The sequence below is a fragment of the Podarcis muralis genome, chromosome 3 (genome assembly GCF_964188315.1).
Source record: "Podarcis muralis chromosome 3, rPodMur119.hap1.1, whole genome shotgun sequence".
In the NCBI taxonomy this organism is placed as follows: Eukaryota; Metazoa; Chordata; class Lepidosauria; order Squamata; family Lacertidae; genus Podarcis; species Podarcis muralis.
In genome coordinates this window covers 112,486,212-112,511,271 of record NC_135657.1, presented here as the reverse complement: position 1 = coordinate 112,511,271, position 25,060 = coordinate 112,486,212, and positions in this window count along the sequence as shown.

Sequence of the window (25,060 nt, the reverse complement as noted above, 5' to 3'; positions counted from 1 at the left end):
CACCTCTTAGTAATCTGGTGATGTGTCAATTCCTCTGCAAGAGCAATCTGCCAAAACCTTGAGAACTAACCAGGAGTTGTATATCCCCTGGCTGTTTCCCGCCCCCGCTGCCTTTCTGGCAATTTCCATTCTGGCTGCAACCAATGATTGGATAAATTCCTCACGTAAAGTCTTCCCCAAGGAGTCTTTGAAGACAGAGAGAAGTGCTAATAGGAGGGTTTAATTGAATGGGTTATTGCACTAAAAATAAACTTTTTTTTTAAATTAAACAACCCAACACTCTGGATAGGGCCCAGAAAGTAGGGACACTTGGAAGACATGAGGTTCTTTTGGTGCTTATAGCAGAGACGGGGAATACTTCTCATGCCAACATTCCCATCTGGGCAATTTTTTGCGGGGGTGGGGGCCGGGAATCAAGTGACATTTTCAGAGTTCAAGGAGACATTCCAACCATGCAGGGAAAAACTCAATGGGAGTCTGAAATAGGACTGGTGAAGGGATGTGGCTAGTGCTTTTTTTCTTAAAAAATGTTTAGGGGGAACTCTCATTTTGACTCAAGAAAACCACCATTTTATAGCTCAATTCGGGGAAAATAAATACAGTAAACTGCCAAAAGTACAAAGATTCACAAAATGTTTAGGGGTATGCATCTCCCTGTGTCCCCTCAGGAAAAAAGTGCTGGATAACAACAACAACAACAACAACAACAACAACAACAACAACAACAACAACAATTTATTATTTATTCCCCAGCCACTCTGGGCGGCTTCCAACAAAATATTAAAATACAGTAATGCATCAAACATTAAAAGCTTCCCTAAACAGGGCTGCCTTCAGATGTCTTCTAAAAGTCTGGTAGTTGTTTTTCTCCTTGACATCTGGTGGGAGGGCGTTCCACAGGGCAGGAGCCACTACCAAGAAGGCCCTCTGCCTGGTTCCCTGTAACTTGGCTTCTCACAGCGAGGGAACCGCCAGAAGGCCCTCAGTACTGGACCTCAGTGTCTGGGCAGAACGATGGGAGTGAAGATGTTCTTTCAGGTATACTGGACCGAGGCCGTTTAGGGCTTTAAAGGTCAGCACCAACACTTTGAATTGTGCTCGGAAACGTACTGGGAGCCAATGCAGGTCTTTCAAGACCAGTGTTATGTGGTCTCGGCGGCTACTCCCAGTCACCAGTCTGACTGCCGCATTCTGGATTAGTTGTAGTTTCCAGGTCACCTTCAAAGGTAGCCCCAAGTAGAGCGCATGGTAGTAGTCCAAGTGGGAGATAACCAGAGCATGCACCACTCTGGTGAGACAATCCGCGGGCAGATTCTCAGCCTGCGTACCAGCTGGTAAACAGCTGCCCTGGACACAGAATTGACCTGTGCCTCCATGGACAGCTGTGAGTCCAGAATGACTCCCAGGCTGCGCCCCTGGTCCTTCAGGGGCACAGTTGTCATATTCAGGACCAGGGAGTCCTCCACACCTGCCCAGCCCCTGTCCCCCCAAAACAGTACATCTGTCTTGTCAGGATTCAACCTCAATGTGGCCAGTGAGGGGGTGTGGCCTATGGAGAGTTTCAAGGAACATATAGAAAGGCCTGGAGGTCTGTATTTCACATCTGGGCCGGAGGTTCCTTACCCACAGAGTATAGTCCGTTTTCAGAGACTTAAATTGATCTCCTCCTGTTGAAATCCAGTGATGACGAGTTTTTCACAGGTCACTGAAGTGCGATTGGATCCAATTAAAGGTACCTTTCTACCTTTTGGGCGTTTCACAGATAGCAAAATGTTCTGAGCTCTGCCGGCACACATTTCCCTCCTTAATCAGTTAAATGGACAACAAATCCCAGTATGCCATGTCAGGGATTTTGTGAAGCCCCCCGAGCCTTTACAACCCAAGCTTGAAAGCCAGTGCTGCAAAATATTTTATTTCATTTATATATCCTGCATTTCAGAAGGATTTCTTCCCAAGGTGGCACATATATCTGCGCTAAGCATGCATTGGCCATATATAAGTGCGCAATCTAAAGCAATCAATAGCATCCAAATAGCCAGCACATTAAAACAACAATTAGTTCTGTGCAGCCATATAACATTATATACTCAGAGGGGAAAACGGCAACACATACTCAGCAGCCCACTTGGAAGCTTTCGAAAAGAGCAAAATACATATTCAAAGGTGCACTGAAAGACCTGCAGGGATGGGATCAACCTGACCTTCCTTGTAACAGAGGGCTGTATCCACCCAAGTTGTCCCGTTCGCACCAGGACCTCTGTTTGCACAATTGAACTATTATTCCCTCTACTCTGGAGGGGAGGGGATGGGGCAGAAAAGAGCTGTGAGGAACAGAGAGGGAAGAGAACGAGCTGAGGTTCTGCTGCGCATGCAGAAGTCTTTGCACGAATGGAGCAACTTTGTCGGCTACAACCCAGAGTTCCACAAGTGCAGGCCGCCGCCACCCCTGTCCCTACCAGGCAGGGAATTGTGACTGGAAACAAAAGCTACCAGCATGTGGATGCTCCACTCTTTGAAATCTTGAAATTCAGGTCAGCCATTCCTCCTTACACGTACCCTGTCACTTCCTGTAGCAAAACTGAGGGCCACATCAGTGAGGCTGAGAGGGAGGTCTTGTCATCGAGGCAGCCCAGGACCTCCATACACACTGCCCGTAGCATGCACCCTGGATAGGTCCCTTTCGTGTTGGTAACGCAGCAAAAACAATACGGGAGGCAGCAGTTGTGAGTTACCAGTCTCAGAAGCCACAGCAGGCACTGTGATTCTTCACTGGTTTCACTTCACCCCCCAGAAGCGCACTCCATTGTCTCTTGATGCAGATGGATGCCAACAATTCTGGTCACGTGGTGCAACAGGAGTTCTAAGCATCTTCTTGTAGGAGCATAGTGGAAATTGAAAATCCAGTGTGACACTGTTATAGGCAGCTAGTCTCAATAGAATGCCCACAGTTTGGATGGAAACATTGTCCATCCAGTAGAAGCCATTTTTGTGTGTGTGAGGCTGCTCATATCGAGACCAGTTTCTCCTCCAAAGGCAACTTTCGTTTTCTTTTGCAAACCTGCTCCTTTCCTTGTCAGCTCAACCGGTGAGATATTTTTCTCACCTCCCCGTTTAGAAGCAACGCATTCACATCAGGTCTGAGGGACGTTGTCCGCAAGGCATGAAATATTTATCATTTGTTGTTCAGAACCCCTTTGAATAATAGCAGCTTCTTCTCTCCCCCCTTTTACTGCGATGGAATTAATGAGCAGATATCGACGGAAGGAGAAACCTGCGAGAATTTCTGCAATGTTCCCAATTATGATATTCTTCCATGAGATCAATATGATCTGGTGTAGAATGATAGAAAAGCGCACGTGGAATAACAGGAGGATTAGCTAGACTATTTGAAGCATGAAATAAAAACAAGACTTTGGTTGCTGATGGGAAATAGCAGACTCTGGGAGCCAGAGCTTTCAAAACCCGAGGCAAGTTTCCCAAAGGAGGTGTGAGCGCAGTGGTGGGTTTATGGTGGAGTCAGCGCCCTTGTGGGTCACCTTATTTGTTCACTTACTTAACAATGTATGCAGTACTAATATCTGGATGGGGAGCTCGTTCTGTGAACACTGCGCATAAACATAAATCCACCACTATGTGAACAGATGCCTTAAAAAAGCTATAGGACCCCTGACAGTTAAGTCCAATCATGTACGACTCTGGGGTGGCGGCATTCATCTCGCTTTATTGGCCGAGGGAGCCGACGTTTGTCTGCAGACAGTTTTTCCGGGTCATGTGGCCAGCATGACTAAGCCGCTTCTGGCAAAACCAGAGCAGCGCACGGAAACATCATTTACCTTCCTGCTGGAGCGGTACCTATTTATCTACTTGTACTGGTGTGCTTTTGAATGTGGGACGTGGGTGGCGCTGTGGGTTAAACCACAGAGCCTAGGACTTGCTGATCAGAAGGTCAGTGGTTCAAATCCCCGTAACGGGGTGAGCTCCCATTGCTCAGTCCCTGCTCCTGCCCACCTAGCAGTTCGAAAGCACATCAAAGTGCAAGTAGATAAATAGGTACCACTCCGGCGGGAAGGTAAACGGCGTTTCCGTGCGCTGCTCTGGTTTGCCAGAAGCGGCTTAGTCATGCTGGCCACATGACCAGGAAGCTGTACGCCAGCTCCTTCGGCCAATAAAGCAAGATGAGCGCCAGAACCCCAGAGTCAGTCATGACTGGACCTAGTGGTCAGGGGTCCCTTCCCTTCACCTTCACTGGTGTGCTTTTGAACTGCTAGGTTGGCAGGAGCTGGGACCGAGCTCACCCCGTCGCAGGGATTTGAACCAGCGGCTCAGATGCCTAGAGAGGCACACTCTACTGTCTGACCCACATCTCTCTGCTCATTGTTTCTGTGGCATTCAGGTGCATCGGACGGCAGAGTTTGAACCTGTCTCTAACAACGTTGGTCCTCTCCTCTTATTGGTGGCAGGGAGAGGACAGTCTCTCCCCCCCCCCAATAATCTTTTAATTAGTTTTCAAACCATTTAACAAATTCAATTCAATATTCCCTTACGTTTTTGACTTCCCATCCTTACTTCCATGATGTTTCTATTCAGATCATTCGTCTGATGCCATATAGGTAATATTTCTCTAAAACATAGACCCCACATTACATTCCTTTATCGCTCTCGTTCCTTTCCTTATATTTCAAGTCCTGCCTGCGATTTCATTTGGCTATAATATTTTCTCAGATAATCCGAAAACGGTATCCATTCTTCTGGAAGTGGAGAGGACACTTTCTCTGTTTACAACCCTTTGGGCTTATGCTTGCCCCTTGCTCACCATCACTCTGGGCTTATGCGTCTGCACTTTCTAAATGCCACCAGCTGATCTGTCTACTTATGTGTGTTCTTGGCTAAGTGTGTGAAGCATGGAGTACTTCCACGCAGCAAAAAGTTGAAGTTTAGCCCAGTGGCACTTCGTGACTGCAAAAGTGCAGATTAAGGTGATGGTGACTGGTCCACTTGGGGCACAGTCACAATGCCACAGGCGTAGATGTGCCACTACAAATAATGTAGGAGTGGAATGTGAAAATGCTTGCACATTTAGGATCTAGCCAAGTATGGCTAGATCCTAAGTATGCAAGCATTGTTAGTATACAAACAGCACAGTGTTAGTTTGCCCACAAACAAATGATGTAGCCTCTGTGATCATACTTTTTACATCAGTGGCAAATTAGCAGCAAACTGAATATGAAACACTGGTTGTTTTGCTCCTAAATCTAGGAAGCTACCTTATATAGAACTACAATCATACCTTGTGTTACATTTGCTTCACGTTGTGGCTTTTCAGATTATGAATGTGGCAAACCCAGAAGTGTTTACTTCCAGGTTTGCTGCATGTGCGCAGAAGTGATCTACGCACTTTGCGCATGTGCAGAAGTGCTCTATCACGCTTCATGCATGCACAGTAGTGGTGCTCTAATTATGAACTTTTTGGGGTGTGAACTGCACCCCGAAACGGATCGTGTTCGTAAGTAGAGGTACCACTGTCTTGACCGTGGCCCATCTAGCATAGTATTGGTCTACACCAGGGTTCCCCAAACTTGAGTCTCCAGCTGTTTTTGGACTACATTTCCCACCATCCCTGACCACTGGTCCTGCTAGCTAGGGATGATGGGAGTTGTAGTCCCAAAACAGCTGGAGACCCACATTTGGGAAATCCTGGTGTACACCACTGGTGTAAGAAACACTTTTGTCCATTGGGCTGGGTGCAAAAGGGACCACCCTCTGTGGGTAAGGATGCCACCTTTGGTAGGGCAAAATATGGGACAGGCTGGGCAAAATAAAGGACAGGTTATGGGGTGGGGATTGGGGGGCACATACACAACTCATGACACCAAAACCTCCCCGAATTCAGTCTCCTTCCTCCCACACCACCCTGGCCCTGTTCTTCCCCTAAACTCAAGAAGATGGGCAGGGACCAGCTGGATCCCACAAGTGTCAAGCCACAGCTCCAGTTTCCCGCCCATGCTGGTGTCAGAAGAGATTCAAGTGCAGAGGAGGAGGAAGTAGGAAGTAGGGAGGTCAGGTTGGGATGGCAGAGGGGGCCAATGTCAGAATCTCCACTCGGCCAAGCTGATAAAGCTCCAATTTCCGGCCGAGTCTCCGGAATTGCCTCCGATGAATAACCAACGACCTCGAGCCTTTGATGAGGCTCCAAGGCACATTCTGTTCAGCAGAGTTCCCAGCACAGGGAAGAGACGAGAGGTTTGGGCTACATTGTAAAGAGTTTTATTTCTAAGCTACGCAGTCAGAAAAGAGATCCTCTCTATGAAAGCAGAGAGCAACTGAAACAAAGGAGCAAAGGAAACAGGAAACCACTAACGTCACATCCTGCCTCCCTTCCTGTGAGACTTCCAGCAGCCTGGAAGCCCTGGAATGTAAACAGTGGGCAGTGGTTGAGGAGGGGCACCAGTGAGCGGCAAGGAAGGAGGGAGAGGAGTCCCTCCATTGTTACGCGTGTCAGGCCAGGCTCCTTGTCAGCCACACCAACAGTGACGCAACCGCCATTTTGGGCTGACTGAGCTCGAATATGGGGGAAAATGCATCCCATTTGAAGTCCAAACAGGACAGGAGACACTTTTGTCCCAAAACAGGGCAATCCCATTTTCCTAAGGCCAGGTGGCAACCCTATCTGTGGGTCACTTTTGAAAAGCATGATGGGAGTCGCAGCCGCAACAACACTTGGAGGGCCGCAGGTTTCTCAACTCCTTGAGACAGGCCTTTGGTCTGATGCAGCAGGACTTCCTGGGTGCTCTTTTGCTCCTGCAAAGAACACAGCTACCCCCTTCCAGGTGTATTGAAAGTGAGAAAGTCTATTTCAAAAGAGGAATGGGCTCACTGGAAGAAGTGGGGTAGTGTTGGGTGTATATCAAAGTGTATGAATGAATGCCTGTTGTCTTTGTCCATGGAGTTTTCTTGGCAGGGATACTGGAGTGGCCTGCCAGTTCCTCCTCCAGGTGGATCATGTTTGGTCAAAACTCTCCACTATGACCTGTTCATCTTGGGTGGCCCTGCACGGCATAGCTCATAGCTTCTCTGAGTTATTCAAGCCCCTTCGCCATGGCAAGGCAGTGATCCATGAAGTAATCCATGAAGGGGACCATAAAGAAGGCTGATCGCCGAAGAATTGATGCATTTGAATTATGGTGTTGGAGGAGACTCTTGAGAGTCCCGTGGACTGCAAGAAGATCAAACCTATCCATTCTTAAGGAAATCAGCCCTGAGTGCTCACTGGAAGGACAGATCCTGAAGCTGAGGCTCCAGTACTTTGGCCACCTCATGAGAAGAGAAGACTCCCTGGAAAAGACCCTGATGTTGGGAAAGATTGAGGGCACAAAGAGAAGGGGACGACAGAGGACGAGATGGTTGCACAGTGTTCTCGAAGCTACCAGCATGAGTTTGACCAAACTGTGGGAGGCAGTGGAAGACAAGAGGGCCTGGCATGCTCTGGTCCATGGGGTCACGAAGAGTTGGACATGACTAAATGACTAAACAACAACATGAATGAATGCATGAATTGGAAAGGAGGAATGAGATAGTGGAGGCAAGAGACAGAGCCCACCTGTCCAAAAACAAAGGCTCTTCTCCTGAGAGTTTGCAGCACATTCCTAACCAACCCTACTCAGAAAAAGTCCTATTGGATTAAATGGGGCTTATTCCAGGTCCCAAGTAAATGGGTTTATGATCACAGCCTTAGTCTCTTGAACGGCAGAAAATTAAAACTAACTGCGGAGGCTACACAAACGCAAGGCACCAGAATCATCAAAAGGCAGAAAGCCAACAAAATATGCATCCTGAGCAGCAGAAGACTATATAAAGCAAAAATGTTCTGCCTAGAAGCAAGGAGTATAATAATATCCCCAGACAGGACTGGGCTACAGCCATTGCCATCTGTCAGGGCAGTCCAGTCCTAGCCATTGGTGGGAAACAAGAATTAGCAACAGCTCCCATTCCTGCTGGTATATTGCCTGCCAAATGCAATTTTTTAAATATCCAAACTTGCTTTGTGAAAAAGCTTCAGATCTGTAGCTTGAAGCAGATCTAATCCAGCACATGTGGCTCTTATCGGAAGCCATGTGCACAACCATGATGTCTGATGCTCAGACTCCAGGTTCCTCTGTTTCCTTTCCAGAATGTAAAAAAAAACAAAACACCAGTAGTGAAGGTCCTGAAGTTTATGGCTGTTTAAAAATAAATTTCGCACGACCTTGCTAATGAATAAAAAGCTGTTTGAAACAGTTCAGCATAGGTGTGTTTATCGTCGTTGCCTTGATTTAATGACCCATCAGCTACAGTTGGGACCACACAGGTCTCCTTATATGCCTTGCCCCTGGGTCTTTGCAGCTGAAATAAAGTCACCCAAACCTCTAGGCTGGGAGAGGATACCTTCAACTGTCCCTCTTTGAACAGGACATCCTGGAATTACAGAAGACTTTGGTTTGGGGGGCCGTGCTTTTGCACAAGTCCCCTGGCTCCCACGAGAGCACAGCTCCAAAAGACAGGCATTATGTGTTAGGATTCTTGTTCCGTGTTTGCAGTCATGAGACTGTTGTCTATCACATGACAGGGTATGTTTTCATTCCACAGTGTGAGAAGTGATGGAGACAGGATGTTTTGGTGTTGTTGTTATTGTTTAGTCGTTTAGTCGTGTCCGCCTCTTCGTGACCCCATGGACCAGAGCATGCCAGGCACTTCTGCCCTCCACTGCCTCCCGCAGTTTGGTCAAACTCATGCTGGTAGCTTCGAGAACACTATCCAACCATCTCGTCCTCTGTCGTCCCCTTCTCCTTGTGCCCTCAATCTTTCCCAACATCAGGGTCTTTTCCAGGGAGTCTTCTCTTCTCATGAGGTGGCCAAAGTATTGGAGCCTCAGCTTCAGGATCTGTCCTTCCAGTGAGCACTCAGGGCTGATTTCCTTAAGAATGGATAGGTTTGATCTTCTTGTTTTGGTATTACTGATGCTTTTTGGTATCAGTTGCTGTGATGTTTGGGCTGAAGATAGCTTTTGAAGCTCCCGAACGACAGATCAGGAGGGAGAGAACTTGCCAGTCGGGCATGTGTCTCTGCCAGGGTCCTACACGAGAGTAGGACAATCCTAACATTATGGGGGGGGGGGTGCTCTTGCCTGAGTCATGTGACTTGTGCAGGAGCACAGTCCAAAAGACGTGTGTCCCAATTTTCCTCTGCGGGAAGTTGGATGGTATGTGAGAGATGCTTCTGAAAATGCCTCTCTCTCATTGGCTAGTGGTCAGGGATGCTGCACATGGTAGTGCCCACAATGTCCGAATGGCATCACATCATGTTTCCCCTCCCCGCTTTATTGAGTTTGGCTTCAGCTTTCTATCAGCAAAAGCTCACTTGTCAAGGAACAATTGGGAGCACGTCTTACGCTTCCCCTTGTTCTTTTGCATGAGACATCAGGTGTGGGGCAGGATAGCATGGCTGTGGGAAAACAGCTTTGCATGCCTAGTTACGTCTGTGGGCTGGCAGTCCCCCACTGCTGATCAGAGCCAAGTGCAGTGTGCAGGAGTAGCCCAATAACATCTAAAGGAGCATCGCTTTGGCCTCCTCTCACTAAATCCATTTGTATCAAAACCTGCTATACCTTTCCAAGAGAAGTTACAATGGCCAGGCCATTGGGACAAACGGGATGCTGACCCACCAACTTCAGCCAACCTTCAGCTAGCCCCCACCTGTCTGCCTTCGTACTTAAACCCAGTTCAGAAGGTGGTGCTGTCTGCAGGCTGCCTCCTCCTTAGTGCTGAACTTGTAAAACCCAGCGGGGCAAGAGATGGACACAAATCCAGAATTAGTTGGTTCTGCCTGTTGTTGGCTCCGGCTCCCCCTGTTAAGTTGTGGGCAAACATATCAGACGGCACAGCGATTCTTCAAACAGCTCTTGTTTATTCCGAGGCCAGAACAGAACTGAACTGAGGAGCTCAGTCAGCCTGCTTATATAGAGCTCCAGAACAATTGCAACTGTTGCAACGTTCTAAAACTATCCAATCACTGAACGTCACTTTCAATCCTTCATTTGCATACAAACTATCCAATCACTGAATGTCACTTTCGATCCTTCATTTGCATAACTATCTACAGTATCCCCCTGCTGGCCCAGGGTGAGAACTTCAGTACATAACACCCCCTACTGTTGGCCTCCTGCCTTGCGCCCTCCCAATGCAGACCAGCCACCGCTGGGTATAACATAATATCCACAATGTTTGGGGAAGAGCAATGGCTCTTGTGGAAGAGCAATGGGAGGACTGGGGGGGGGGGGGGAGAGAATACTATTGCACTAGGGGGCTACAGTGTGGTGGCTCAGCTGCCAGCCAGCCAGCAGCGAAAGCTGCGCTCCTCGTTCTCTCCAAAGGTACAGGATGAAGGTCAATAATATAGCTGAGTGCTCACATCTGTCTCCACGCCAACTCCTCTAGGGTATGCTTTCTTCCCTTCCACGAGAATATTAGCCAACTCTGTGGGGACACCGTTGCCTTTCTTTTATTTTTGGCTGTCAGTCACACATCATTTAGGATTACATTCAGATGATTCCTCCCACCGTGAATGTTCTTGACTTTGGAACTCACACAAAGCTCCGTACTTGCCCTCATTTATTTTTATTTATTTTAAAAAATAAAAAGGCAAAACAAAACAGAATGGGATTCAGATATTTCATGTTTTGTTTTCACGACATCCCTTTCAAGTAGGAAAGCACTGGATATTCAAAGAGGCTTTGTTCAGACTGGAAGAGACAGACACAAACCTATTTATCATAAGGTGTGTGTTGTGTGTGTGTGTGTGTGTGTGTGTGAGAGAGAGAGAGAGAGAGAGAGAGAGAGGGAGGGGGGGAGAGAGAGAGAGAGAGAGAGAGAGGTCACTTCTACAAGCACTCTTATACAATTTCAACAGTCATGGCTCCCCACCCCCAAAAAAGAATTGTGATGAGTGCTGGGAATCGTAGCTCTGTGAAAGGTCTCCTAGCAACTCTCAGTACCTTTAACAAACTACATCTCCCATGATTCTTTGTGGGAAGCCATGGCTGTTGAGGTTCTGTAAAAGTGCTTTAAATATTTGGTGTTGGTGGGACCTTAGATGCACCAGTTTTGTTGAATGGCACATCTTCCAGAGGCTTGAAGGTAGTGACCAGTCATCCCTTCTTACCCCAGGAGAGGAGAATCTCAATCTTTGGGGGGAGGAGGGTGAAAGTGACCCTCCAGACCAGCCTTTCTCAACCTGTGGGTCCCCAGATGTTGCTGAACTACAACTCCCATCACCCCTAGCTAGCAAGGCCAGAGCTCAGGGATGATGGGAGTACCACTTTAGCTAATGGGGCCTCCCGCCGCTGCCACGCAATTTCTGTTCTCATCCTGAAGCCAAGTTCTTAACCCGAGGTACTATTTCTGGGTTAGCGGAGTCTGTAACCTGAAGCGTCTGTAACCGAAGTGTCTGTAACCCGAGGTACCACTGTATGCTATATGGTAATTTATGGACCTAATAGGTATCTAAAGCCATTTGCACATAACAAAATATGTGATATTTTAGGGAGCAGACTAGCAATGTACCATTACTTACATCATAGGAGCCTACACAGCACAAAACACCGTTGCTGTATGTAGGTTTTATTTTATTTGTTTTTTATCTTATATTTTGGAAATGTACATTCAGTTTTGTCCCCTTTAAATTTTTTGGGGGCCCCCAAGAGAGTGGGGCCCTAAGCTATACAGTGGTACCTTGGGTTATAGACGCTTCAGGTTACATACGCTTCAGGTTACATACGCTTCAGGTTACAGACTCTGCTAACCCAGAAATAGTACCTCGGGTTAAGAACTTTGCTTCAAGATGAGAACAAAAATCGTGCTCCGGCAGTGCGGTGGCAGCGGGAGATCCCATTAGCTAAAGTGGTGCTTCAGGTTAAGAACAATTTCAGGAAGTGATTGAAGGGAAAGTGAAACTACTGAAGGCCGCATAGAGCATACTATTAGAATGGGAGACGAAAGATGAAGAGGTAAAAGCAGTTATGATTAAATGGGCACAAGATGTAGGTCACAGCATTATGATGGAAGATTGGGAAAAATTATGGAAAACTGAATTAAAATTTACAGATTGTTCCCTATTGAAGGAGAATTACATGAAGATGATGTACAGATGGTACACAATACCAGTGCAGTTAGGGAAAATGTACAAAACTAGTTCAAATATATGTTGGAAGTGTAAGGAAAAGGAGGGGACATTTTATCATATGTGGTGGGATAGTAAGGTAATTTAAAAAATTTGGGAAATGATATACAACGAATTGAAGAAAATGTTCCATTTAACATTTGTTAAAAAAACCCTGAAGCATTTTTATCAGGGATTGTAGGGAAAGATCTGCCAAAAAAGCTGAAAAACATCTTCATGTATGCAACAACGGCCGTGAGAGTTTTAATAGCACAAGGATGGAAGACTGAAGAAACCCCAACTAAAGAATCATGACAAGAAAAATTGATGGACTATGCAGAACTGGCAAAACTGACATACAAGCTACAGGACAAGGATAACTGTGACTTTAAAGATGAATGGGAACCCTTTACAAAGTATCTGAAGATGCAACAAAGCGAACTGGACTCCTTGGCTGGTTTTGAATAAACATTCACAAACTTTTTATTGATAATAATCAGCTAAATAGTTTGAGGATCTATACAGCTGTGTAACATGCAGAAAACAGCATTTTTAGAGAAATCAAAGACTGGAACTGAGGGAAGTCGGGGGTGCGGATGGGTGGGTTTTGTGTGGGAGGGTGGGGGGAGGGAGGAAAAATGAGGGGGAGAAACAAGGATGATATGTTTCTGGATAATATGTTTTGCTTTAATTTTGAATAAAAAAGTTTTTTTTAAAAGCGAACAGTTTCAGGTTAAGAACGGATCTCCAGAACGAATTAATTTCTTAACCAGAGGTACCACTGTAGCTTATTTAGCTTATACGTAAATCCGGCACTGGCTGTGCCCCGCCCCCATTGATGGGTATTGTCATTCAAACAGTGTCCAAGCCTCCCTTCATGTGATCGATTGTGTAGGCAGGGCTTACTCCCTCCCCCAGATTTTATTCAAGTTGGTACCCTTGCTTCACAGGGTTGTTGTGAAGATAAAATGGGGGTGGGCATCTGGGGGGGAGGAACTCTTGTGCACCTTTTATTCTTTGGAGGAAACCTAGGCTAAAAATGTAATAGTAAATAAAAAGAAATTGCCAGCAAGATAAGAAGCATTGGCCATATTTTTGAAAAAGGATGAGGAAATTGGATTATCTCAAGGTGCGGATTAATTAGAAATGGAATGAAATTGAGCATTTTAAGACTACACCTCTGATGACAAATATGCATTATTATTATTATTATTATTATTTAAAAAACTGGGCACTCAACAGCTGAAAGGAGCTGAGGAAGGAAAGAAACACATCACAATATTTTCTGCGAACAAGATGAATACGAGCTGACAATGTGATGCATCTGCAAAGGGGTCAAATGCAATTCTCCAGTGAATTAAGTGAGGCACTTCTAGTAATCTGGTTCTAGTCATTCATGTTCAAGACGGATGAATTCATTCAGGCGAGGACAGGTGCAAAGAAAAGCAACCCGGATGACTGCAGCGGCGGAGAACTTAAGTTGCAAACTGAGCTAAAGGGGAGTAGACCATTTTGGATTTTTTTTTTGCGGGGGGGGGGGAGAGTGGGAAGGCAAAGAGGGGCTAACATGGCAACACTTTAGAAAATTGTCAGCGGACACAGTAAAGGGAATTAGACAACTGGCATGAAATAAAATTAAATAAAATTATGGTACGAGAACCAAAAGCTACAACTGGGACATTTAAGTCATTTTACGTATTGTGCATGAAAATCTACATTAAATCTTCAATGGCTGTTGACTGGAAGCTTTCTCATCATGTTCTGGTCAGATGTAACAACTCCTTTTCCAGGGGTCTGGGCTCAGGGAAAACTGGTTCGGCAAGTTCGCAACTGAAGCTAGCTGTGCACAGCACTGATTGGATAGCAGCTGTGATGTCAGAATCTCATTCCCCTCTCATCTTTGGAGCAATTTAGCAACATTAAAAAAATTGTAGTAGTAGCAACAGCAGGTTTTTTTTTTTTTAAAAAACAATGCTTCCAGTGAATGCCAGAATGGAGAAAAGGTGGATTTGGTGCTTCAAAAAAGCTTTTTTAAAAAGAAGGATCAATTTCCTGCATGAAGCATGAGGAACAGGGACAGGACTGACTAATATAATGTTAGCACTGCAAAGTACACATGTCTTTAGCAAAGCAGAGATGGACAGAGGTAAGAGTCACACTGTGGAGGATGGTGGGGGTGGAAGTTGCAAGAGCTTTTTCAAAGTTAGTACAGTGGTACCTCAGGTTAAGTACTTAATTCGTTCCGGAGGTCCATTCTTAACCTGAAACTGTTCTTAACCTGAGGTACCACTTTAGCTAATGGGGCCTCCTGCTGCTGCCATGCCGCCAGAGCACAATTTCTGTTCTCATCCTGAAGCAAAGTTCTTAACCTGAGGTACTATTTCTGGGATAGCGGAGTCTGTAACCTGAAGCATCTGTAACCTGAAGTGTCTGTAACCCGAGGTACCACTGTACCTAGACTAAGATGGTGGGCCGGCATTAATTTCTATTTAATTATTTAGAAAAAATCTATTGACATAATAATAATAATAATAATAATAATAATAATAATAAACCTTTCTAAGAAGAGAATTATCAATAAAACAGAGATAAAACCAGCAAGACCTAAAAATCAAGTACGTGCAAGTATACAGGGACGCGGGTGGCGCTGTGGGTTAAACCACAGAGCCTAGGACTTGCTGATCAGAAGGTCGGTGGTTCGAATCCCCACGACGGGGTGAGCTCCCATTGCTCGGTCCCTGCTCCTGCCAACCTAGCAGTTCAAAAGCACGTCAAAGTGCAAGTAGATAAATAGGTACCGCTCCGGCGGGAAGGTAAACGGCGTTTCCATGAGCTGCTCTGGTTCGCCAGAAGCGGCTTAGTCATGCTAGCCAAATGACCCAGAAAAACTGTCTGCGGACAAACGTTGGCTCCCTAAGCCAATAAAGCGAGATGAGCGCCGCAACCCCAGAGTCGGTCACGACTGGACCTAATGGTCAGGGGTCCCTTTATCTTTATCTTTAATACAGGTGTAACACACCACAATTCGTACTGGTGGGCTACTCAGAAAGGCCTTTAAGTGGAAGCTTTGGCAAAAACTCACTAGGAAACCTCAATTTGTTTTCTTCCTTAAAAGATTGTGCAGGTCCCTCTTTTAACTGGTCCATAGTTTGTGAAGGCTTCGTTTTCTGTATTCTCTGGGCTGCTCTGCGGATGATCTTAGTAAATCAAGATTTTTAATAACGTTCGTTGATGATTCGGTTTAGTGACCATTTACTTTCCCACATGTGATCTCAATCATTTTAGGAACTTGATATAGCTTCTGCCCTGTTTGTTGTGGTCTTAATTCAAGAAGTGGCAAAATAAATATACTAAACATTTTTTAAAAAATAATAATCGTTTATTCAGTTGCAGCAGTTAATGTCCCACTGGTACCAGCTTTCCACTGTTCCATCAGACACACGTTAAGATCATTTGCTCCCCAAACTGGTCCTTTTATGATAAAGAAAACAGGAGGAGAAGCTTTCAGTCCATGCTGCCGCCAAATCAATTTGTACTTTCGCATTCACCGCTCCAATTTCTAGCCTTTGTTTTTGGCTGCATAACCCAAAGGCTCCTCAAAAGCATCTGAAAACCCCCGACGCTGGTTAATTCTTTCAATTATGTTGACATTGACATACCAACTGTCCTTACCAGAATTGTGAGTCCCTTGAGTTGAGCAGGGCAAATTAGGCCAACTTGGTTCTTGATCAATGCTCTGATACCTAATCACCGCCGGTAATCGTTGCTGGCTACGAAAAAGCGGAGAAGGCCCAGGCCATTAAATCAATCTGAAGTGCCTTAATGCATGACAGCATGTCCTTTTTGCTGTTGCCTGGGATTTCACAGAGAGAATAATGCGAAATGGCACAGACTTTGAGTTAGCTTCAAAGGCATTTTTTGCTATCAACATCCAGGGGTATTAGGAATGCATGTGTCATATTATGCTAGGGTTGCAATATTTCAAAAAGTGAAAATCAAGAAGTTCTTGAGGTTTTGAGGAACATCGCTGACCACCTTCTTCTTCTTCTTCTTCTTCTTCTTCTTCTTCTTCTTCTTCTTCTTCGAATCAGAAAAAAAGAAGTTTTTGAGCTTTCTTTAAAAAGGAAATTTGCCAAAATCTACACTTCTGACATGGGTTGCCATTCCACAATTTCCACCTGTTTCTGAGGCCAAAGCCTGTCTATGTCCAAGAAATTCTGGACGTATGGCAACCCTATAAGGTAAAAAGGTAAAGGACCCCTGGATGGTTAAGTCCGATCAAAGGCAACTATGGGGTTGTGGTACTTTCATGTTGAGGGAGCTGGCGTTTGTCCACAGACATCTTTCTGGGTCCTGTGGCTAGCAGGACTAAACTGCATCTGGTGCAACGGGGCACTGTGATGGAAGCCAGAGTGCATGGAAACGCCGTTTACCTTCCCACCACAGTGGTACCTATTTATCTACTTGCACTGGCATGCTTCCTGCTAGGTTGGCAGGAGGGCAACTCTATACAGTGGTACCTCGGGTTAAGAACTTAATTCGTTCTGGAGGTCCGTTCTTAACCTGAAATTGTTCTTAACCTGAAGCACCACTTTACCTAATGGGGCCTCCCACTGCCGCCATGCCGCCACCGCACAATTTGTCTTCTCATCCTGAAGCAAAGTTCTTAACCCAAGGTACTATTTCTGGGTTAGCGGAGTCTGTAACCTGAAGTGACTGTAACCTGAAGCGTCTGTAACCCGTGGTACCACTGTACTCTGCACAAGCACCAGGGCTTTCCCCTCAAGCCAGAACTTGCCAGAACTCAGTTCTGGCACCTCTCAGGTGGGTGCCATTGCCATTATAAGAGAATAAGGGAAGTGTAGGAGTGCAAATATCCAGAGTGTTGGGTCAGGTGGGATTACTATGAGGAATTATAAAATATGCATCAAGCCATTGTGTCCACGGTGAATGCATTGTGTTGACTGGGTTTAATTCATTGACAATAATTTCTGATCAAACCCCACAACCCTGTGCATCTCTGGCCATTTTCTCTACTGCCCATTTCTCTTTCTTGACAAGTCACGTATGCAGCCTAGTTGCTTCCACCAGGAAACAGATCTCACCTGAAGGTGATAATGATCGCTGTCTTCCTGGCCATCCTCCTTATCATGTATATTGCTTGTTTATCACCTCCAGGGTTGCCAAATGCACTCCTTTGTAGTTCTGTTTTGTTTACCCCAGAAATATGCGTGCTTAATTAGTTTTGGTAGTTTAACTTTGTCCCCATGTGGGGTTTGCTGAAACGCTCAGAAGAAATCTGATTGGTTCTTACAAACAATCTGTAAAAAGCTCTTTTGTGAATAAAACGACCTTGGCCAGGGGCTGGAGAGGAGATTATTATACGCAACCTTCCCAGAGTCTTGCTGGTTCAAGCCTCTGTGTGTACTCTTATTAATCAGAGTTCAATCCTTCCTTTACTTTGAGAACGCCTCAGGGAAGTGTTCTTGGTGAGTTTCGGCATCTCTTATTCTCAAAAAACAGCACTGAACAGCACCAAACCAATAAGTGCCTGCGTGGCTATGTTTTCAATAACATGCCATGGAGGACTGTGGCTCGGTAGCAGGACACATGCTTTGCATGCAGAAGGTGCCAGGTTCAATCTCTGACATCTCTGGGTTGGGCTAGAAAAGACCCCTGTCTACCCTGGTGAGCCATTGTCACCCTCAGCACTGAGCTAGGCAGAATGATGGTTTGATGTAACATAAGGCAGCTTCCTCTGTTCGCCTTTCCTGAAGAGAAGGTCTAGAGCTCCGTGGGAGAGAATCTGCTTTGCATGAGAAGGTTAAACCACAGAGCCTAGGACTTGCCATTCAGAAGGTCGGCGGTTCGAATCCCCGCAACAGGGTGAGCTCCCGTTGCTCGGTCCCTGCTCCTGCCAACCTAGCAGTTTGAAAGCACATCAAAGTGCAAGTAGATAAATAGGTACTGTTCCGGCGGGAAGGTAAACGGCGTTTCCGTGCACTGCTCTAGTTCACCAGAAGCGACTTAGTCATGCTGACCACATGACCCGGAAGCTGTACGCCGGCTCCATCGGCCAGTAAAGCGAGATGAGCGCTGCAACCCCAGTCGGCCATGACTGGACCTAATGGTCAGGGGTCCCTTTACCTTTGGGGCAGCTTCCTTTGTTCATCTTTCCTGAAGAGAAGGTCTAGAGCTCTGTGGGAGACCATCTGCTTTGCATGAGAAGGTCACTTGTGTTGACTTTTGTTTTCACCCACTCCATACATTTAAAGCCCATTTAAAGCACCCGGGTTTCTCAAAGGTCTACCCCTTACTGAGCTACGATTCCCAGGGTCCTTAAGAAACTGCATTTCCTCATCTTCTTTTGGGGGAAGTTTTGTGGTTTAAATGTATGGCATGGAGGTGACTTTTTCAATGACTGCAATCGAGTTGAGTTGAGTTGACTTGCCTTTATACACTGCTATTCCATGCTGGACTGTGCTCAAAGTGGCTCACAGTAGATATCAAATGTAGCGCTATTAAAACAAACACTAAACCCGTTGCAAAACATGCCAAATTCAGATGTGGCAAAGTCAACACATCGGAGTCCATAGTGCCCTGCAACGATGCAGTGAAATGCCAAAGCATAATCAAAATCAACAAAATTAACACTCGCCACTTATGCATACTAGCATCAGTTGCAGAAACAGTAAAAGGCTTCCAATACGTTATCAAAACTCACATGCACCAACTAGTAAGTGGCCCAGATTTCATGTATACTCAAGAGTCAGCTCCACATCCAGCTGGCACTTAAAAAGCACCACATCTTTTGATCGCTTCCTTTATTCATGCTGCAGCTGTCGTCAGACCAAAGTGCCACCCAGCTCCAGAGACCAGTCTCTCTCTATGTCTCCCCCCCCCCCCCCGGATTTCCTTATGTCTCTGTGTGCAGCTCCAGCCTAAATTTCATCCCAGATGAGAAGGAGGGCGAGAACCACTTTGTGAGGCAGCACCCAAGTGCCTGGAGTATATGCGATGCCTGGTTTGACTTCTCCCTTCAGGGCCTTCCTGGTGCTTCTCTAAGCACTTCATTAGGAGATTCGAATTTATTGCACGTTGCGTGTGTAACCAATTTGCAGACTTATTTCTCCTCTTTCTGATCTCTCCCATCCAGATTTGCAAGCTTTTTGCTCTACAACATGAACACTCAGCTCTGAGCAGGAAGCCTGTTTCTATGATGTTGGGTGATCTGAACATCTCTAAATATAATTGCTGCTTCTTTGATGTGTCTAAATCATGGGTAGGGCAAACTAAGGCCCGGGGGGCGGATCCGGCCCACTCGCCTTCTCAGTCCGGCCTGCAGACAGTCCGGGAATCAGTGTGTTTTTACATGAGTAGAATGTGTGCTCTTATTTAAAATGCATCTCTGGGTTATCTGTGGGGCACAGGAATTTGTTACCCCCCCCAAAAAAAAATAGTCCGGCCCCCCACAAGGTCTGAGGGACAGTGGACCGGCCCCCTGCTGAAAAAGTTTGCTGACTCCTGGTCTAGATCCAGCCACTGTTCGTTCTCTTTCTCTCTCTCTGTTCCTCAGCTTGCTCACTCTTTTTTCACACACAAACACAGAGTTCCTTGCCCCTTCCCCCCCCTCTCTCACACACACTTTCACTTGGCCTCCTTGCCAAGCTTTCTTTTGCAATATTTAATCCGTGGTGGAAATTATTGAAAGTCAGAGGTAAATAAGGTTATATTTATCAGCAGTGGAGGAACTCCATGTTTCCAACTCTCTGAACCCAGGTAAAGGTAAAGGGACCCCTGACCATTAGGTCCAGTCGTGACCGACTCTGGGGTTGCAGTGCTCATCTCGCTTTATTGGCCGAGGGAGCCAGCATACAGCTTCTGGGTCATGCGGCCAGCATGACTAAGCCGCTTCTGGCGAACCAGAGCAGCGCACGGAAACACCATTTACCTTCCCGCCAGAGTGGTACCTATTTATCTACTTGCACTTTGACATGCTTTCGAACTGCTAGGTTGGCAGGAGCAGGGACCGAGCAACGGGAGCTCACCCCATCGTGGGGATTCGAACTGTTGACCTTCTGATCGGCAAGCCCTAGGCTCTGTGGTTTAACCCACAGTGCCACCCACGTCCCATCTGAACCCAGGTAGGGTTGCCATATGTCCTCTTTTTCCAGGACACATCCTCTTTTTCACAGGCAGAGTCATCATAGTGATCCATAGTTAAAAGTAGAAGTCGGCAAGTGTCCTCTTTCTCAACCCTACCACCCTCTTCCCTGCGAGCCCGTGGTTTTTGCTATTGATTTTTTTGATGGCTTCCTTTTAAAAAGCTCTTTGTGGGAGGCAGTTAATATTGGTTTAATTCCCTCCCCTAGTACCTGGTTGGAGGTTCCCATTGAATATTTGTTCAAGGCAAATGGAATTTGCACAAATCAATAATTCAGCTAAGCAGCCATTATGAAGCGTCTCGCATTATAGCCTTCATCAGCCCAATTTATGCTCAGAGATTTACGGAGCAATCCTACACTCAAATTATGCCAAGGCTGCTGCTATTCAGACAGACCGGCTGCCATATCCAAGAGGAAGCAGGGGGAACACACAACCAGAAAATGCAAAAATTATGTAAATGGCAGCCATGCACACAGCATCCTTGGAAGTTCCCTGCAACTCCTCGAAAGATTCCATCAACGGTGTCTCCGAAATTTTTTACACATCACTTGGGAAGACAGGCAAACTAATATAAGTGTACTGGAAGAAGCAAAGATCACCAGTGTTGAAGCAATGATTCTTCAACATCAACTTCGTTGGACTGATCATGTTGTGTGGATGCCCAATTATCATCTTCCAAAGCAACTACTCTATTCCAAACTTAAAAATGGAAAGCGTAATGCTGGTGGTCAGCAAAAGAGGTTTAAAGACTGTCTCAAGGCAAATCTGAAAAAAATGTAGTATAAACACTGACAACTGGGAAACATTGGCCTGTGAGTGCTCCAGTTGGAGAACAGCCTTGACCAAAGGTGTTGTGGGCTTTGAAGACACTCAAACTCAGGATGCAAGGGAGAAATGTGCTAAGAGGAAGGCACGCTTGGCAAATCCACACCGTGATCGACTCCCGCCTGGAAACCAATTTCCCCACTGTGGAAGGATGTGCGGATCCAGAATTGGCCTCCACCGCCACTTACGGACTCATTGTTAAAACTGTATTTATGGAAGACAATCTTACTCGGCTACGAGTGATCACCGAAGAAAGAAGAAGAAGAAGAAGAAGAAGAAGAAGAAGAAGAAGAAGAAGAAGAAGAAGAAGGAGGAGAAGGAGAAGAAGAAGAGATGATGCTCATATATTTCTCATACACAGAAGGAACATGGAAACAGAGGGAGGTGCTTCATGCTGAGCGAGGAGTTTTGGTCCATCTAATACAATATTTCCTGCACCTGGCAGCATCCCTCTGCCAGGGGGAGTGAGAAATGCCCCTTGGTTCTCAAACGCCTTGGTACTCAAACAACTTGGAACCCAAACACTGCAAACCCGGAAGTAAGTGTTCTGCTTTGCGAACTTCTTTCGGAAGCCAAATCTGCTCCTTTTTTTTGGTTTTTTTAAAAATAATCTTTATTAATTTAAATTACTCACATATACAATGAGTTTACAAAGAATTTACAATCTCATACAGTGGGACCTCGGGTTACATATGCTTCAGGTTACATACGCTTCAGGTTACAGACTCCACTAACCCAGAAATAGTGCTTCAGGTTAAGAACTTTGCTTCAGGATGAGAACAGAAATTGCACGGCGGCAGTGCGGCAGCAACGGGAGGCCCCATTAGCTAAAGTGGTGCTTCAGGTTAAGAACAGTTTCAGGTTAAGAACGGACCTCCAGAACGAATTAAGTACGTAACCAGAGGTACCACTGTACTACAAAAAGAAAATTAAAGAAAAAACAATTAAAAAAAGAAAAGAAGAAAATACAGAAAAACGAAAGAAGATAAAACAGATTTACATGCATAAAAAAACTTAATCTTCCTGATTAATACTTAAATAAACAAGACTTCTAACAAAACGAGTCTTCCAATCATCCTCATTGTACTGTTTATACTGTTATTGTTTTCCCCGCACACTTTTATATTCTTTAATATTGTTCCCGTCTACTCCACAAATGGTATTTGTTGTGTTTACAAGTATCACTCAAGCTCTGCTAATATGGTGTGGTTGGTACAATATGATCTTATATAATCCTTAAATATTCTCCATTCTCCAAATATTTTCTGGTTCAATACTCCTCTAACTCTTCCTGTCAGTTTTGCTAGCTGTAAATATTCTAACATGCGTATCTGCCAGTCTGTGATTGTCGGTATTGTTTTGTTTTTCCGAGTGTTACTCTGAGATCTGTCTGTTTTCACTATTTATTTAGCGTTTTTGTTTTTGCAGCTCTTTTGTTTTGTTTTTGTGACTGTCTGGAACCCAGTTCAGCTACTGATGGACTGATTGTGTGATTGCAGTACATTGTTTATTGCTTTCGTTTTATGGCTCAATGGCCTTGTTAGATAGTAAAAATCATGTTAAATTGCTGTTTTAGGGGTTGTTTTTAAAAGTCTGGAACGGATTAATCCATTTTGCATTACTTTCTATGGGAAAGCGCGTCTTGGTTTTGGAACGCTTTGGTTTTGGAACGGACTTCTGGAACGGATGAAGTTTGAGAACCAAGGTACCACTGTATTTTCATGTGAGGAATGTTGGAGGGTATGCCATTGGTCCTCCTTTGCCTGACTGAAATGTGCCCTTGAACTCTGGTCCGGCCTCTTCCTTGCCTGGATGGAGAGGGGAGAGGGATGTGTGCAAAAACTAGCCCACTATGCAAAGCTAAAATTCAAATTAAATTCTCCAGCCGCTTTTGTTTCTGGCTCCACCTTTCACTGGCATGCAGCCCCTGCAAGATTGTGCAGTAAGGAATGCAGACCTCAGTCAGAAAAGGGTCTCTCCACCTCTGTTTTAAACATATGTTGACTAAGGAGACAAACAGGGCCTATTTTTTGATTATTTGTTGTTTGCCATGGCAGAGACAGAGACTGCCCTGAGCTTTCATACAGAGGGGTATTTTTGTGTATTCCCCTTGCCATTAAGCGATGCCAGCATGCCACTGTGCTTTTAAGGATCAATGCTTGCAGAGCAGATGTCATGGCTTCCACTTCTGTCAGTCGCAAACAGTTCTCCTAATATATGTCAGCAAATATAAAATATGAATTTTTATTACTCTGCTGTGACACAGAAGGAAAGTGTGCAGGAGAGATAGTTTGGAGGAAGATGACTGTTGGCTAAATGGCTTTTAAGTTAAAAGTGCAATATACGAGATAATTAAAAAAGATTGAGGGAAGCTCTTTCCTCTGCAAGTTTACAGCAGGGAGAAATAATATCTCCAGCTTGCTCTTCGGGAGGTTGGCTTCTAGAAACCAAGTTCTGGGGTAGAGAAAGAGGCTAGGTTGGAACAGAAAGAAAACCTCACTCAGATTTGAAATTTCTTTAGCAGTAATTTCAGAGCTCTGTTGTTGAAGTTCACTGTTTTACATTCTGTTTCTTAAATGTCACATTTCAAAGGATTTAAAGAAATAATTTCTACAAGCATTTTAACGACTGCATTATTAAGAAGCAGTCTGTCAGATTCTTTCCGCATTTCTAGTTTCTTTTTAAAATCATTAAATCTAGGGCCCATAATTTATCCCAGAAAAAAAAATCAAAACATTTGGGGTTATATCTGACAAAACCATCGCATTCAGGCAAGGCCTTCGGCTCACGCAACACAAAGGAGATAAGAGGGGGTGGAAATTCTACTGCGTAAGTGGAATTCCTTGCATGAACAGGATGGGTTTATTGGTTGCAATCCCTTGAAATCATCAGGGTTTTCAGCCTATCTGAACCAGATTTCATGTCAGCTATAGGCTTGACATTTGGCGAAGACTGAGGTGAGATGAGGCAGGAGATCTCACAATCATGTTGTTGCCCTTACAAGAAGTTAGCTGGCTTGGCCAGGCGCTAGACGCTGCCTTCATCGCTCTCCTAGTTACAGTGTCCCTCTCGTCTCCTGACCTTGATTATCAGTTTCTCTGCGCTGTAACCACCCGTTCTGTCTTCCTCTAGTTGCCCAATTGCAATTGCATCCTGCAGTTGGTGACTCACATCAAATAAACGAGAAAAGAGAGAGGGCTGGTTGGCTGGAAGTTGCTATATGTGCGCACACTCTGGTATGTTTTGTATGTGGGTTTGTGTGCATGCCACCCGTGCTTAGACACACCCCACTTTGGACCCCTCACAGGAGTTGGAGCAGGGTGGTGCTCAACCTGAGGCCTAAAAAGAGGTTAACCCAACTCCATGTTGTTGTTGTTGTTGTTGTTTAGTCGTTTAGTCGTGTCCGACTCTTCGTGATCCCATGGACCAGAGCACGCCAGGCACTCCTGTCTTCCACTGCCTCCCGCAGTTTGGTCAAACTCATGGTGGTAGCTTCGAGAACCCTGTCCAACCATCTCGTCCTCTGTTGTCCCCTTCTCCTTGTGCCCTCCATCTTTCCCAACATCAGGGTCTTTTCCAGGGAGCCTTCTCTTCTCATGAGGTGGCCAAAGTATTGGAGTCTCAGCTTCAGGATCTGTCCTTCTTTCACCTTTGGTGGACATGTCCAAAGATTAAGGCTTTCTGGGAGATGATTTATAACGAAATGAAAAAGGTATTTAAATATACCTTCCTGAAGAAACCAGAGGCCTTTCTCCTGAGCATCGTCGGCCAATTGGTGCCAAAGAAGGATAGAAACTTTTTTATGTATGCGACAACAGCAACAAGGATACTGATTGCAAAGTATTGGAAGACACAAGAACTACCCACACTGGAAGAGTGG